The following is a 17,398-nucleotide window of genomic DNA, read 5'->3' on the forward strand; positions in this document are numbered from 1 at the left end:
TCATGTCGGACGAAGTCCACCTGCAGGGTTTACATGATAATCCTTATGAGCTCTTCATGGGGACATCATCAACCTAAATAATTAGGACATAGATTCCTTCTATAATCAATAACACACCATATAAATAGTACTATTTCCCAACTCATCGGGCCTATTGATTTAACGAATAAATCTCACCTATTGATAAGTTAAAGAAATAAATACTAAGTATACGCGCCTGTTATTATATAGAGATTAAGAGGGCGCACATCCATAATAACAGAGGTTCTGTTTTTTTATGTAGTCAGTACAAATCGAACAACTTCAAATGGTCCTGCTTAATACACACATAGTGTACTAGTGTAATTTTATAGTCAAGATAAACTAATACCAAATTACACTACAACCGTTCCAATGGTTTGTCCCAATCCATCTTGGTTGTGAGCTACTATTTATAATTTATAAGGAACTGATAACTTGATCTTTTGTGTGACACCACACACCATGTTATCTATAATATAAATTAAATAGACAACTGCATTGACATATATATAAATATAAAATGTAAACATTTGACTAAAGTGATTCTCATTTCAAAATATTTCAAAACAGATGTTCATACAAAAGTTAAGTTTATAGTATACATCCCAACAAGTCCCCCCACTTCTCCTGGGCACAACTCCCAATATACTCCCAGTCAACTCAATACCGGTTGGATCCCAGGGCTCACTTCCCACACTCCTCTTGGGCACAACTGTCAGTCTACTCCCGGTCGGCTCCATGTTGGTCGGACCTCAGTGCTCAATCCCCTCACTTCTCTTGGGTACAGCTTCCAATCTACTCCTAGCCGGCTATATGTCGGTCGGACCCTAGGCTCATCCCCCCACTTCTCCTGGGCACAACTTCCAATCTACTCCCGGTTGGCTCCATGTCGATCAGACCCTAGGGCTCAGTCACCCATTTCTCCTGGGCACAACTCCTAATCTACTCCTGACTGGCTCTATATCCGTCAGACCTCAAGGACATAGTCCCCTCATTTCTCATGGGCACAACTCCTAGTCTACTATCGGTCAACTCCATGTCAATCAGATTATTGCTAGGAGGCAACATTATCAGGGAATCACAACTACTTGTTAGAGAATAATGACTACTCGTCAGAGAATATTCCGAGACTTTGCCACATTCATGAAGTGGAACCTTCCTGTACCTAATGGAAGTTCGTTACATCCTCTATCACTTAACGTACCTTGACATCCAACATTCTCTGATGCCTTATAATTACGGAGGTTATGAGAGGCAGTATAAAAAGGGAGGTCCTTTCCGTTGGCCAGGTACGCGCGCACACACACATCTACTACAGTACTACTATTTATCTTCTTTCTGCATTTCTCATTGGGTGTTGCTCCTAACTTGTGCGTTAAAGTGCTTGCACCAGGGACCTCTTCCCTGGTTCTCGCACTAACGCTCCCGGGCGTTTGGTCTATGGTGTCTGCAGGTTCGTGGTCTTAGCTCCAGTTATCTCCCCTTGCTCCATAGGAAGGTGAAAAGCCTACGATGTACCCTCATGTCCCAACCCCGGGACATTTTAACCTTCTGCATTATATTTTATGCTATTGTCTAACATTTTATTCAATTGCATGATCTAGTTGCTAAGTATAAGATGATTGTAGATCATATTGTTGGAACAATTTGGATACTTATTGTATTTATCTTAATGTTAACTCAATTGACTCATGCTATTACATTAATAATGATGGAGGTAAGTCATGTCTTACGGTGTACATGATGGTAAAAGATGAATACGCTCGTCCTTAGCGCTCCTGCCAACCTGTCCCAAGGTCAATATGGAAGAGGTAAATCACCGGCGGCTATTAACCTTTGGAATAGTGACTAGCACATAAGAGAGGCATTTACCTCGACTTTACCGAGATTCGAACCCCAGACCTCATGATGGCAACACCTCATGCGCTAGCCATTAGACTCATCCGAGGGGGCATGCCTTATAGTGTACATTGTGGCAAAAGACGAATACGCTCGCCCCCAACGCCCCCGCCAACCCGTCCCAAGGTCAATATGAAGGAGGTAAATCATGGACGGCTACTAGTCTTTGGAATAGTGACTAGCACATAAGGGAGACATTTACCTCAGCTTTACCGAGATGCGAACCTCAGACCTCATTATGGCAACACCTCATGCACTAGCCACTAAATCCATTCGAGGGGGCATGCCTTATAGTGTACATGATAGATGATAGGGTGGATAATCTAATAAAAAAAAAATAGTTTAGGATACACGGCCCTTCTCTTTTTTCTTACCTCCAGATTTACAAGCACAGGATTGGGTTTCTTAGTAGATCTCATTTTATTGTGTAGGGTTTATCAGAGACACGGAAGCTAGATTTTGTTTCCATCTTCAAACATCTAGCGTCTTTGAATTTTGATGTGATGTAATATGCTGGTTTTATTTTGTAGGTTTGTAGGCTTTCTTATGAGGTCTCATGCTAGGGTGCTATTTTAATATTTGTATATGATATAGTTCTTTACTGCTGGTGTCTTTTTATTGTGTCTATTGTGGCTTAATCCTCTTGGTGTTATATTAATATTCATGATATGATTCTCTACTATTGTAATTTGCGGTGAACTAAGTATTCCTATTCCAGTGATATGATTTTCCGGTCATAGGGTACACTTGTTATATATTTATTATTGAAGTTGCTTATGTGAAGCAGGGAGAAAACACAGTGATTAGTTTATAATATATTTTGCATATGTTATATTTCACAGCTTTAAATGTGTTTCATGTTGTATATTTGTTTGTTCGCCTGAAGTACACAAACTTATTCCTTGACTATCATAAATTTGGTTTTTAATTATGTTACATACTCTGATATAGTCTGCCATTTTTTGGCACATCATTGCTCATCATCTGCTTCATAGGGTACACATTCAACACAAACTATTAGTGAAGTAAGTGTAGATAGAAAAGCATACCCACAAAAAGGAACTGGAAGGGTAACGCATGGCTCTTTGCGCGCACCTCAGGTGTATGCCATATTTCTTTAAAAGACTTCTGTGGAGTTTTTTTCTTCGTTCAAAGAATGTTTTATCTGACTGCATGCACTTTTTAACAGTTTAGGGTAAAAAGTGAAATTCATCATCAACGATTTATCGACCCTACGATCACCTAAGGAGATAAATAATCGGAAAATTATAATTGACTAGTACGGAGTGGACTTTTTTCTTAATTTTATCGAGATTCAAACCCTTATCTTATTATAGCAATTTTATCTAGTACTAGCTAACTCAACCTTGGAGTCCGGAGTCATGCTATCAAGCTGCAAAAGAAGGTTGGGCAATTGGGACCGAAGATTGCTCTATCCGCTCGAACAGCTGAAGGCAAGGTTAATCTGTGCCCTATTTTTTCAATTTTTTTTTTTAAATCCCTTTTGCATAGACTTGTGAAGGTCATAAGTCAAGTCCATTATTTGTTCTAAACTAAATTTAATGTATGCATTCAACTAATTAAACTTCACCGAACAACATTTTTGGTGATTTCAGCAGCTTATTGTGTTCGAGGATCTGGAGTCCCAAGCCACAAGATGAAGAACATTGTGGACTATGTTGCTCAAATGGAAACCACAAGGTTGATGACAAGGTTAAATTGGCAATGTGGATGAAGGGGATGATGATACACAAGCTGTTGAGTATTTTCCTATACTTTTTTTTTTCGGGTTCAGTAACTTATTGCGCGACACCTTCGTGATGACCCAAGATGCGGTAAGCAGGATTGTTAAGTGGATGCACACTCGCGCTAATAGCTGATGCAGTTGTACTGAAATGGTTCATATCCTTAAGATAAATTCACATAAAATGTTTATTTGATGGTCTGACTAATCAGCTGTCACATCAAACAAAGATTCAGGTTGTTAACTTATTTGTCTTCTGGATTACGAGTAGCTAACAGAGGCCATTGTGCAGAGACAATTATAGTTGTATGTTTTTTTTGGTTCAAACACTGTTAAGTTTTTGATAAATTGGACAAAATTGCCTCATATTTAAAGTCTGGACGAAAGATTACACTCTGGTCATGTACTCCGGTCTTAGGTGCGTTCTCTGTTGAGTGACTGACAGTTGGCTCCATATTTGTTCTCTGGTGTGTTTTCTGATTGCTAACCATATATTTTTAATGTTGCATCATTATTTTACCTGTATAGTTTGTTTTTTCTTTGTAACTTTACATCGCTGGTTCATAATTTGTTATTTGCAATGACGTGTATTTTTGCTAAGCGAGAGCCTTATTGATTATTGCTTAAATGTTCTGTATTGTTCTTTTCTTTTTTTTTTTAATGAGAAATTGAATTAAAAAATTCTCAATAACTTTAATTTTTTAGTTTTTTATGAGAAATTAAAGGGGCATCTTCTTGTTATATATATATAAAAAAAATCAAATGGCCACCAGTAATTTTATTTTGAAAATATTTTTGATCCGGCCGGTGTTGTAGCAGCTAAAACTGCTATACTTGATAGAAGTTATCAATAACGGCTATAATGGGTAGAAAATAGTAACAAACTTTTATAAGTTATAGTAGGTACTTGTTAATATCTATGCCGTCTATCGTGATTAATTAATATTCGTTTAAAATGTACTAAGTATTATGAAGTTCTCTTAATTTATTATTTTTTAATAAACAAAATCAACTTGAGATAATGACATTATTGTAAAAGCTAGCTAGCTAGCAAATAGTTCCTAAAAATTATGCTAGCTACTTGTTAAATTATACACCGTTCATTATGATTGAATAATGTTTATTTGAAATATAATGAGTGTTATATAATCTTTTTAGTTTATTTTGTTCATTGAAATATTATTTTAACATAGTTATCACTTTCCAATAAGTAAAATTAACATAAAATGCTGTTATAGAAATTAGCAACCAGCTGTTACACGTTGAAACCGTTATCTATTAGTTTCTACATTGTGTGATTAGATAATATTTATTTGAAATATAATGAGTTAATAAACAAATTCAATATAAAATAATAATATTATTATAGAAGCTAACAATCAACTACTACTATTGGCGGAGCCATACATGCCTACTTGGGCTGTAGCCCAAGGGTCCAACGACGGTGAGAAGGGAAAACATTTAAATTTACGGTACAAAAATGGAAAAAAAAAAAAAAGAGAAAGAGGAGGCTATCCCAAGTGTCGGTGTTGGCACGACATTGGCGCTCGTGGCTCACAACTCGAGTAAATCACCAAGACTAGCTTCGTCAGTTTGCTACACGTTATAAAAGTTAACCATGAATTGCTATACGTGATAAAAGTTAGTAGCCAATTGTTACACCCTAAAGTTTAAAATATTTTTTTTAAAAAATGATAATCCCAGTTAGCCTCATTCACTATCTCTGGGGGTGACCGACCTGACTCCATGGAAATTTTTCACCAGTTATTAGGATAAATCGAGAAGCGCACGCGTAAATACGCTATAGTTAGAGTTCAAACTGCGGATGTCTGAATGACAATCTGAATATCTTACTACGATATCATAACCCCGAGGATAAAGTTTAAAATGTTTAAACACACTAAATGAGATGTCTATTTGATTTTAATTATTTATTTTAAATAAAATGTCCATTTTAATTTTAATGGTGTAATTTTGAGGTCGTGAAAATAACTATGTACCGTGAGACCTTTGTGTTAACGGCATCTCACATGATGATTTTGTGGGGGTTTTTTCCTTTTAAAATCCGTGTAAAAAATCTGGCCACCATTGTGGCTAGGTTTTTTTTAATAAAATTTTAGCTGGGTTCGATAAATCAAAACCTGATTCTTTTTTTTTACTTTTGATGGGTCATAGTAATTTTTTTTTTGCCGAACGTTGATTTTTGAAGGTTCGTTTTTTCAAACGTTAATTTGTTTTGAACGTTGGTTTTTTCGAATGTTGGTTTTTTTTTCTAACGGTCACTAATTTTAAATTATATATATCTATCTATCTATCTATCTAACTATCTATCTATCTATCTATCTATCTATCTTCTCTTATAAAATTTTCTCATACATCCTACATCCATTCTTACTTTTTTTAATCCATTTCATCCTTTATTCTCTTGAAATAGATCCAAATTATAGTGGAGATTTTATTAGGACCCTTAGCGGGCGGCTAGAAGAGGAATGAATAGTTCCTGCACATAAACAAACAAAAGTACCTTGCTCGTCTTATAACTTAAACAAACACTTGTATAAGAATAAATAAAAGATAAATTAAAAAGACGAGGTTCACAGATTTATTTAGTTACAATCGGGAAGGTTGTTAATTCAAGGCAGTTGAATCACACTAAAAATCTCTTTTAGGCGGAGAAGTCTCTTACAGCAATGAATGCACAGAAGAAAAAGAAAGCTAAACAAAACAGAAAACGTCTACAAGTGTTGTTGCACTATTTCTTATTGCTGTGAAGCTTTGGAAGTAAGATTGCTTATATAGCCTTGCTCGGGGCGCCTAGAAGGGTTCCAAACACCTGGAGTGGGATAGAATTCTATCCCCAATGTGTCGGTCAAAGTCCATGTCGATCTTGATAAAATTTAGATTCCGGGCGCACGAAAGGGTTTCGGGCACCCGGATTGCTCCGGGTGCCCGGAATGGTTCTGAGCGCCTCAAAGGGGAAAGTCAACATTTTGTTGACTTTCTCTCCGGGCCTCCATCTTTGGCTCCGATTGCTTCGGTCCGGGTCTTCCGCTCCGGCTCCGCTCGCTGGATGATTTCGGCCATTCGGAATAGGGCTCACCCGAACCCAACTTTCGTCCTTCTCGAGCAAGCTTCTGCTCCTGGCTTTTCGTCCCTCGGAAATATCGCCCACCTCCTTCTCGTCCGCCCGTGTACTCTTCTGCAACTCCTCGTCCCTTGGACGCATTTAGCCCGTCGGCTCTCTCCCGTGTCGTCCTTCTCGCTAGCTGCGTCTTTTACCCGACGCTCTGTGCTACTAAGTTCCTGTACATTTAGACATAAGGTTAAACACAACATGACCTAACCTAACTTGTTATATCACATCAAAACGACCTTGGAGTACAACAAATTTTAAAATTTTTTTCAATTATGAAAATGTAATTTCGTAAAGTTCACGCAATAGTACTAATATTCAATATTCTCAATTTTCCATTTCCACACATTATCCTCAAAATTTTCCAAAGGTTCCATTCATTCCACAATTTTTTTTCTAAAATTTTAAAGTTCTCAAAATTGACGAGCTCCTCCGATTATTGCCCCTCAACCTCCATTTTATATGTATCCTCTTGAATATTGGCAATCTACAACAAGCCAATTCATAATGTCATTCCCTTCTTATAGAATTTCTTCTCCACAACTCTCATTCATGCTCTTAGACGAATCAAGAAGGGATATCATAGATGTATCCAGGACTGACAAAGAATTAGTAACACCATATGAGGTTCCAAAGTTGAGAAATGAAGGGAGATTGGGTGTGCGTAATACCAAACAAGCCAAGTGATCAATGGACGAAGAGATACACCTTGCAAAGGCATGGATTAATATTAGCACCAATCCAATCATCGATAACGATCAAAAGGAACAAACTTTCTAGAAAAGAATCACGGATTACTACAACAAGTATCGACCTAATGGATTTGTGGAGCGACCTTGGATGAAAGCAAAATCACATTTCTATAGGCTCCATTCGATGGTGAATGAATTTATAGTAATATACAACAACTTTTATACATATCGTGAAAGCAGGTTGAGTGAGGAGGATGTGCTCATGAGAGCATATAAAATGTGGTAAAAAAATCATTGCAGCAAGCCCTTCAACTATGAACATGTTTGGCGAGTTCTCAATAAATTGTGAGAAATATGCTCCACAGAGAGTTGATCATCATGCTAACAAACAATCCAATTCCTCATAATCAAGAGGGCATACATCCTCATCCAATCTGGATGCTCCTATCGATATAAATGATTGTGAAGTCTATACTCATCCAATGGGGCAAAAGACAATGAAAAGGAAGGGCAAATCTAAACTAGAGACATTGATGACATAGAATTTGATAATAAATAGCAAAAAAATGGAAGAATTACAAAGAGAGCGAATTGAGATGCAAAAGCATAAAATGACAATGAAAGAGTATGAAATCTTTATGAAGGATACTAGTGGGATGATAGAAAATCAACTTAGGTCGTTACATTCTAAATTTTATGAAAATATTGAAAAGAAATATGGTATGTAGTGGATGTTTTTAAGATTATCTTTATAAAATTTGTTATTTTTTTTCATCCATGTAATTCATTTTTATCTATATCAAGTATTGAAATGAGTTTCCTAAAACTAAGAGAAATAGTTGTCCATTATAACTAAAGAGCCAGTTTTAAAATAGTTGTTAACAAACTAGAGAGGTGGATAAAATTGACCGTTATAAAAGTAGTCGTATAAAACTAGCCAGTTGAAAAATAGCCATTATAAATAACCTTTACAAACTAGCTGTTATAAAAATAAACCTTACAAACTAGCCGTTATAAAACTAGCCATTACAAATGCCTCTATATATTCATGTATGGAAGCTAGAATCCTCGATTCTACTAATGTCTTCTCAAACTACATTGATAATATTCATTTATTTCAAATGTCTCACGATCCCAATCGCTTTAAGCGTTCTATTCTCCATGATCAGTGGAGAAATTTTTTGACGGATTCAGATGATGATTTAATCAAATGACGTTGATGCTACTAGAGCATGAAGAAATGAAAGTTCTAGCATCTTAAAGTTCTTTCGGAAAAACTTATAGAAGGCATTTAAATCGAGATCGTGAAGCCAAACATTATCACCTCTTGAATGATTACTTCTCTGATCAACCGGTATATCTTGATGAAGCATTCTGAAAATGATTTCGAATGCAAAGAGAGTTATTCCTTAGCATAGTCAATGCATTGTGACATCATTTAGAATATTTTAAATGGAGGGTTAATGCAACGGGAAGACATGGTTTGTCACCCCTTCAGAAATGCATGTCCACCATCCATCAATTGGCGTATGGATCCCCTGCTGATATTTGTGATGAATATCTACACATGGGTGAAACAATTGCTCTAGATTGCTTGGTCAACTTCTATCAGTGTGTGATTGAAGTATTTGGGCCACAATACTTAAGAAGGCCTAATGCTTCTGACATCCAATGTTTACTTGAAATGCATGAACAGAGACACTGCTTCCCTAGTATGTTGAGTAACCTTGATTGTATGCATTGGGAATAGAGAAATTACCTCATTGCTTGGAAAAGCCAATTTACTCGAGGTAATCTTGGGGTCCCAACAATTATCCTTGAAGTGGCTGCATTTGCAAACTTGTGGATATGACATGCTTTTTTTGGAATCGTAGGGTCATGTAATAATATCAATGTGCTTAACAAATTACCTTTATTCAACGAAGTTCTACAAGAAAATGCACCAGAGATTAATTTTACAATAAATGATACACAATATACAAAAAAGGTACTATTTAACTGATAGGATTTATCCAGAATGGGCTACTTTCGTTAAGAGCTTTCTGTGCCCCCAAAATTCCAAGAGAAAAATGTTTAAACAAAGACAAGAAGCTACAAGAAAGGACGTTGAGTGAGTATTTGGAGTGCTCCAATCTTGTTGGGCAATGATCAGAGGTCCAAGACGATTTTGGTATATGAATAACTTAAATGATATCATGTATGCGTGTATTATTTTGCACAACATGATTATTGAGGAAGAGGGGATGCAATAAACAATTGGTTGAATGATAAAGAAGATCCTCCAGCACATATATTTCAGGGATTTACCCAAGGAGTGTGAAGAATACCTTTGAAGAAACTGCGAGCTATGTGATAATCAAGTACACCATCAACTTCGAGCCGACTTAGTTGAGCATATCTGGACACGCTATGAGTGCGATCAATAATAGATTATTTTTATAAATTATTTGTAATAATTTATTATTTAATGTTGTATTTCTTATTTTTAAATTTATAAATTTTAATATAATTTTTTAACCAATTAGGTGATATAAGAGTGATTATTAGCAAATAATTAAGGGGTTTTTAAAGATATGTGAATTGTTGAGTGTGGGGCCATAAAAAAGTTGTAGAAAGGTTTTTTTTATAGTGGAGAGAAGAGTGAGATTTTTTACTTTTGATGTGATAATAATATGACACCTTGGAAATGGAAAAACCTTACTTTCCATATTGGAGGGGCATCTCCAACGGTTTTATAGAAAAGGAAGGTTTTTTTGTGGCCCCCACCAAAAAGGAAGAGAGAGATTAGGAAGATGGGTTCGAAAAATTGAACTAGTGTAGGATCATAAAATTGTTAGAGGGTGAATAATGATCATCGAAAATCTCGATTTAAAATGAGTTGCGCAACGAAAAAGGGAAACAAAAAGACAACGCTAACAATGTTAAGTTTTACTTGGTTCGGAGCCTGTGACAACTCCTACTCTAAGGCCTGCGATCATCGATCGCTTTCATTAGACAATCACTATTAGTTAATAAATGGATTACAAATATTGAGTACAAGAACTGAAATTAAAACTTGTTACTGACAAACAGAAAGGAAAATGAAGTCTCTTGTTTCTCAAACTTTGGAGCAACCTTTCGGTGTCGTTGGAGCCTTTTCGCAGTAGTACTTGAATATGAAAGTTGTAGCAGATGTTGTTCTAAAGCTGCTGGTCGAAGGCCCTTATATAGGCCCATTATGGGCACCTTGAATCCCTCCAGGCGCCAAGACCATTGCTGACGTGGCTATCTCTCATCGAAACTTCATCCGCAAAGTTTATCCACTTCAGGGCACCTGGACCCCTTCCAAGCATCTGGACCGTTGATATGGGTTCGACCAGTAGTCACACTCTAACTCAGCTTTGGGATAACTTTTTTGATCCTAGTGCCTAGACCAACTCCTGGAGCCCGAACCGCCCAGGTACCTATGACACCCACCCAGGCGACACTGGTCAGAGTGCCTGGACTTTGGGCACCTAGATCCCTTCTAGGCGCTCGGACTTCCTTTTTTCAGCCTTTGAACTCCTGCAAAAAGGAGTTAGTACAGGCAAATAAAAATATATTTATCCTGCAAAATAAAGTTAACATAATATTAATAAAATATGAGTAGTAATTAGATCCTGTCTCCCCAAGACCAGAATCTAATCAAGGTCTCAACTTAAGTTTCCCAAATGGACCTAAGTCCAACGCCTACAGTTCTCCTAACTGGGAATGCATCCTCACTTGATTTCTCCTCTAGTTGCTTACCTTCACTTACCACTTGCAGTCGCTTAACTTGCCTTTGACCCACTAGGTCTTCCTGCCAGTTGTCAAGTCCCATGAACCCAATTGGACTTTAACTGATCGTCATGTCTCACAGATCCAACAGGACTTTCCACTAGATATTGGGTCTCGCGAACCTATCTAGACTTTGCATTAGCTATCGAGTCCCACGGACCTAGCTAGATTTCATATTAGTGGCAAGTCCTTTAGACCAGTAAAGTCCTGCACACTTGGTAGAAAGGTTAGACAAACAATACATCTAATTTTAACCTATTTGTCATATATCAAAACTAGATTATTAGTGCAACCTGCACCAACAATCTCCCCTTTTTTGATGTAATGATAACCTGGGTTAAAATTAGAAAAAAAAAATGCAATTAAAAATTGAGTAAAGTGAGTTAACATGATTTTATTTTTTTTTAACCTTAACCCACTATCTTCTCCCTTTGGCATACATAAAAAAAATTAATATATGAAGTAGAAATAATTAAATAAAGGTGTAGCAAAACGGATTTGCAAACTTTAGTTTTTTAAGCAAGTTTTCAAATAATTAGGTCAAGTACGTCAAAAAATTTTGAAAACAAGTTTTTGAAAAGCAACTATTTCAAATAGAAAGTGCTATTATTTGTAAGTAATGTTTTCAAATAAAAACTTTACAAAAGTAAAAAAAACTCAAGTTCATTATAGGGAGGAATAAATGTTTTCAAGAAAAATTTGCAAGGTTTTTTCAAATAATTTGGTAAAACAATTTATACAATAATATTCAAAAGATTTTATATAATCACTTTGCAAAAATATTGCGAAAGAAATTACCCTAGAAAATTTGAAAGGAGTTTTAAAATTTTACAAATGTTTACATTTTTTAAAATTTTTTTTACAAAGATAATTTTTATGAGAATTTTACAAGTAATTTTTCAAACATTTCAAAAGTAATTTTTAAACAGAATAACTTTTCAAAATATTTTAAAGCTATTTTTAAAATAATTTCCAAAGTGTTTTTGCAAAATATTTTCAAGGAAACTTCTAAAGAGATTTTTAAAGTAATTTTCAAAATAAATTTCAAAATAGGATTTTGAAAACAAACTTTTCAGATGATGCAAGTATTTTAAAATATTTTTTGATCCTGTCCGAATGTTGAATCAATAGACGCTGGGCACGTGGCGCTCTCCGGGTCGCTGATGTAGATCTCCGGCTAGTCTCACGAAGCTCCGGCGAACCTGCACAGAAGTCGGACCGGGAAGGGGTTCCCGGCGGTGACCCTCCGACGCTCAAGTCAGGCAAGCAAACAGTAAAAAAAAGTGGCTCCAAAGGTCTTGAACGCGTACCTCCGGCGAAGTATGAGGCCCTTTATATAGAGCGGTGAAAGAGCTCCTGCACATCCACCGAGGTGTCTACGTGTCTGCAGCCCATACCTCGGTATGTGTCTGTCAGAAAGCTTACCTGACGCCATACTGCTACAGTCCAAGCACGTCTTCGATGGGACAAGAGAACACCTAGCTGTCAGACTTAGAGTATGGCCTAGCCCTAGGACTTGACAGCTGTCAGAAGATGTCCTTGTCCTTCCCCACCACATAGGCCGGTACGTCCGTCCGGACGGGGAGTGATGTCCGGATGGCCCTCATTTTATGCGCCGGCCGGACGGAATTCCCATCTCGCCGGCCTGCCGTATGCATCGATATGCTGAGGAGATTTTCGGCAGGGTACTATGTAGGGTCTGTTAGCAGTATCACCTTCTCTTAGGCCTTCCGCTCGGCTCCTTGCTACTGTTCCATTGAGCGTCGGAACCCCGACTTTAGTCGGGGCGCCTATTGCCCTCGGCTATTCACCGGTCGGTCTACCGGGGCCGGTCGGGAGGTCGGCCTTTCCCTCCCTGCTCGGCCACTTGGCCGGACGGCTCCAGCGTGGCATTGACCCCTCAGAATGAGAGTCCCCTGTTCTAACTGCCGGATCACCTTCCATCCGGTCAACGTGCGCCACCAACAATACTTGTTCAATCGGCTGCTGAATGGCGACCGGCGTTATTGAGCTCGCGAGTTTGGCTAACTCATCGGCCGCTTGATTTTCTGCTCTAGGTATCTTCCGGACAATAACTTCTCTAAAACTGGCTTTAAGCTTCTCAAAGGCTTCAGCGTAGAGCTTGAGCCGAGCACTACGCTCTACGTGCGCCACCAACAATACTTGTTCAATCGGCTGCTGAATGGCGGGCGTTGAGCTCGATTGGCTAACTCATCGGTAGCTTGATTTTACGCTCTGGGTATCTTGGGACAATAACTTCTCTAAAAGCGGCTTTAAGCTTCTCAAAGGCTTCAGGAGAGCTTGAGCCGAGCATTGATTCGAAGGTACGAGAGTTCTTGACTCGATGGGAATCGAATGAGCGTTACCGGCCGGCTCCCACATGCGTGTCTTGCTGCCACGGCTATGAGAACCTCATATTACCTTCATTGTTGGTTGCTTTGTAATCCGGTAGGACGGATAAGTGCATCTTTTCTTCTTGAGGTGAAAGCAGCGATATTCAATCCCGCTTCCGAGCAGTGGATGATCCGTCCACAAATATTTTCACATAGCTTAGGTCTGAATTTTGCACCTCGGTCACAAAACCGGCCTGCGCTTTGATTGCCGAGCGGGGCTGGTATTGGATGTCAAATTCACTCAACTCTGTCGTCCATTTGATGAGCCGACCGGGCTTCGGATTGATGATATACGCCCAGTGAAATTGTTGGTTTAACAATGATGGTATGTGGGAAGTATGGTGGAAGGCGAGCGGCGGGACCGGGCAAGCCGACTTCTCGAGCCCGTGTGAGATTGCATCTTTTAAAATATGACTAAGAAAATACACAGGCTCTTCTCCGCTCGCCTCACTAGTGCCGAGCCGATTGCTTTCGGTTGAAGACAAGTAAATACACAGTGGCTCACCCACGGTCGGCTTTGCTAATACTGGGAGAGAGTTCGATATGCCTTCAAATCTTGAGCGTCACATTCTTCGTCGGTGAAACTTAGTGGCCTCATGAATTTTGAAAAAGGAAGGCTCGGTCGGCGGTTTGGAGATGAATCGGGCGGATTATCAAGCAGTGACAGCACTTCCATGTATTTCTTGAGGCGGCATGTCTTGTAGAGCTTTCACCTTCCTGGGATTTGCTTGATTCCCTCTCGGTCACTATGTATCCCAAGCCCTCCCTTTGCTCGAGCAGACACTACGGGATTTAGCTTGACTCCATATTTGCTGCGTTCGGAAGGTTTCCTTCATGTCTTTCAGAGATCGGCCGCTTGGATGGATTTGATGAGAATGTCGTCCACATACACTTCCAGTTGCGTGATCTGCTCTCTGAATACTTTATTCATTAGCGGATATGTGGCCCATTCTTCAATCCGACGGCATCACATTATAGCAATAGGTGTCGGCGTGTATGACTTTTCTTGATCTTCAGGCGGCCGATGATAATGCTAGTGTAGCGTCGAGCATACATATTAATTTGCAGTCGGTCGTAGAGTCCACTGATCTATCAAGGCAGAGGATAAAAGTCTTTTGGGCAAGCTTTGTTGAGATAAATCTATGCATACTCTCCATTTGTTGCTTGGAGACTAATACTACGTTAGCCACCAGCTCGGGAACCTCGCGTATATGGCGGCTTCTAGAATCTTCTCCACTCCACTTGGGATGATGGCATTCTACTCTGAAATCTCTTTTCTTTGTTTGTCAGGCGTCGGTCGGACATGTATGCTTCGTCGAAATTCGCAGCGGCTCGTAGCTCGGCAACGAGACGAAGACATCATGGTTTCTTGGGCATTGGATCAGCTCCTCTTCTGTTTCACCTCCGGGCGATGAATGTAGCCTCCGATCGGGTTGGGTGTCTGCACTTCCTCTTCATAAACTAAAGGGAGGCTTTTCGATTATAGCATTCACCTCGATCCGTGGTGATTTCTCGCCATTCAATATTATTGTCATTGGTCTCCCCGTACCTCTCCCACTTTGTCTTGACGGGAACTTGATCTTGGTGGAAGGTGGAGGCAACCGCCCGGAACTTCGGCTCCGGTGCGTCCCAAAATGGACGTTTGCGGTGAGGAGAGTCGACCACCATGAAGTTTCTTTCGTCGTCGCGTCCTCCTCTCCCCCCGAGATAGCCCGTTTGGATTGCCCCAGCCGGAGGACTTCATTACCCGATAAACTAAGCGGGGTTGTCATAAGCGCAATTTCGGCTCGATCGATTTGTAGTTGATCGACGCATTCTTAAATATGATGTTGACCGAGCTTCTATGTATAAATCGTGGTGAATAGTGTAGTTGGCTATTCCCGCTTTGATGAAGCGAGCGTCGTCATGGTTCAACTCCTTCCAAGTCCGGGCGGCGATTTGGTCCACTCGCCCACCTCTGACTGCAGTATGGATTGGAGGCTAGGACGCTCGCTTTTCTTGCTTCGATTTGGAGTCCTCGGTCACCCGATAATGTTGATCTCGCCTCGGGAAGTATTACTTCTATTCTCTTCTTCCGGCGGATGGTGAGACCTTCTCGTGACATTGATTCTCACCTTGGAAGCGATGCGTCGGAGTCTTGTCATTGCCTGTTATCATCATCGACCGTGCCTTCTGTCCTTTGTCGAGACCGTCGCGCCGCCATTCCAGGACGCAGGATAAGCCACGAAGGAAGACTTGACAATCCCTTGTTGCGTGTCCCGTCGTGGAAGGACGAACATCGGGGTCCATTTCTTCTTTAGGCGGGCGCTGCCTCTTGCGTGGGACTGGCATGGGGATCGGTGCTTGACCCTCGGTCCTCAGGCGGTGATGGCGGCGTCTTTGTTCCTCGGCTCGACCGGAGGGCCCGCTCGGTTGATTTCTTTTTCTCGGCGCTTCTTCCCGTTGATGTATTCGTTGCATGGCGTGACTCGGTGCTTTCGGATGGCGATCGGAAGAAATCCCCATCCACTAGGCCTTATGTGAAGGCATTCATCATGGTTTCGGTGGCGTTGGAATGTCCATCGCCACTTTGTTGAACGGATGTAAGCTCGGGCGATTCCGCTTCTTGCTTGATGAGCACGCCGTTTACGGTATGGCGTCGATTGCCTCAAAATGGTGGAGGAAGGCCGTTCGGAAGTCTTTGAAGCTTGAGATAGATCCATCCAGCAATCTCGAAACCACCAGCCGACCGGAGAGGGTGGTGAGAAAACCGACACTTCACCCATCCGTGTATTGATCAGGGGTTGCCGTGTTATCAAACTTGCCGAATGATCATCCGGATCGGTGGTTCCATTGTATTCGCCAATCGTCGGAGGCACGTGGTGCGGTAGAGGGTCTCGTAGAATAGCTTTTGAAAATTGGCGGTTAATCCGCTCGATGAATCCGGGGCTTTTTTTTCGGTCATTTCGGGCATTTCATCCGAAGAAGATCCCGATCTCTATGAGTCCGTGGCAAAAGTGTAGGGCTCGATGAAATGCACTGGTGCGGTGCCCGGCCGCGTTGCTTGCTACTCCGCCATTCACTCGGCGGCCGTTGCCTTTTGCTCCACAAGCTTGGCGGCCCTTATCTCGATCGGAGGCGCGAGTTCCTCTGTCAGCGTCCACGGTGTGTTGTCGTCCGGCCCTCCATTGTTCCGTTCGGATGCGGAGCTTTCCAGAGCAGGCGCCGATCTGATCCCGAATCTTTGAATCAGCACGGGCCACGTGGCGCCTCTCTCCGGTGCCGATGTAGATCTCCGGCTAGTCTCATGAAGCTCGCGAACACGCGAGTCAAGGGAAGGGGTTCCGGTGACCCTCAGGCGCTCAAGTCGAGCAAGCAAGCGGTAAAAAGTGGCTCAAAGGTCTTGAAGCGTACCTCCGGTGATATGAGGCCCTTATATAGAGTGGTGAAAGAGCTCTACACATCCACCGAGTGCCTATGTCCGCAGCCCATACCTCGGTATGTGTTGTTGGAGTGTACACCATACTGCCACAGTCCAAGCACGTCTTGATGGGACAAGAGAACACATAGTTGTCAAACTTAGAGTATGACCTAGCCCTAGGACTTGACTTGACATGTCGGAAGATGTCCTTGTCCTTCCCACCACATAGCTAAAACGTCCGTCCAGGACGGGAGTGATGTCCGGATGGCCCTCATTTTATCTGCCGTAGGACGGAATTCCATCTCGACTGCACCGTATGCA

This window comes from Zingiber officinale, chromosome 5A (genome assembly GCF_018446385.1).
Source record: "Zingiber officinale cultivar Zhangliang chromosome 5A, Zo_v1.1, whole genome shotgun sequence".
In the NCBI taxonomy this organism is placed as follows: domain Eukaryota; kingdom Viridiplantae; phylum Streptophyta; class Magnoliopsida; order Zingiberales; family Zingiberaceae; genus Zingiber; species Zingiber officinale.